Genomic DNA, 749 nt, shown 5'->3' on the forward strand with positions numbered 1-749 from the left:
AAAAAAATCACCCCCCCCCCCCCCGACCTTTTTCATTGGCAGAGTTTGGCTATCATGTCAAAAGTGTGCCCGCTTCTTCATGACACTTCCTGATGGACAGGCCATGCTGCATAACATTTTCCCCTCTGGATAGATTTAAGAGCAGTTATAACCATCTGTAATTTTTTTTTCAACAGAACTAGAGCCAAGATAATGTTTGGGCTCCATCTTCCTGCTTCAAGTGGATCCTTACCTTGAATCCTCCCAAGACCAACATTTTGAAAGCAGAAATATCCATCACTTGACATCTTAGGGTCTTCCTCTCTCCTGGGCGGAATCTGAGATGGCTTGAAGAGGAACCAATGCCACCTTTTGCCTGGCACTTGTCCAATTGGGAAAATGCTGCACTGTCTGTATTACACCAGTTGGTAAAATTAATTTTACCGGGAAACATCAGATTAGCTTTGTTCTTTGTAAAGTTTTCAAAATAGTGTATATTCCTTATTTTTTAATTATATTACTGAGGAGCACATCAGGATATTAATATAAAATGTACCTTTGCTACCTGATTTCTCTGTGTTAAGTTGTGTTTCTCATGCACCCCATCCCTGCAACCGTCTGTGTTTCCCATTGTCAGTGCTGGCCTGCAGGCAGCCACCCAGGGGGAAGCTGAAAACAACAGTCCCAATAGATATCAGAGTCAGATGTGGTGTGCAGGGCAGACCCACAGGCAGAGTGTTGCATGCCATGATCATGACTGAGAAATTAGC

At 43.3% G+C, this 749-nt stretch overlaps 1 protein-coding gene across 1 annotated transcript in view; it reads left to right on the forward strand.

Annotated features, from left to right (window-relative positions):
* The window catches only part of RBM19 (RNA binding motif protein 19), a 122,184-nt gene extending 121,680 nt beyond the window's left edge, over positions 1 to 504 (forward strand). The window contains exon 25 of the mRNA XM_015405929.1: positions 177 to 504. The gene's annotated coding sequence lies outside the window, so the exon portion shown is untranslated. The remainder of the gene's footprint in view (positions 1 to 176) is intronic.
* The last annotated feature ends 245 nt before the right edge of the window (positions 505 to 749 follow it).

This window comes from Gekko japonicus, unplaced genomic scaffold (genome assembly GCF_001447785.1).
Source record: "Gekko japonicus isolate JY-2015 unplaced genomic scaffold, Gekko_japonicus_V1.1 scaffold297, whole genome shotgun sequence".
Classification (NCBI taxonomy): domain Eukaryota; kingdom Metazoa; phylum Chordata; class Lepidosauria; order Squamata; family Gekkonidae; genus Gekko; species Gekko japonicus.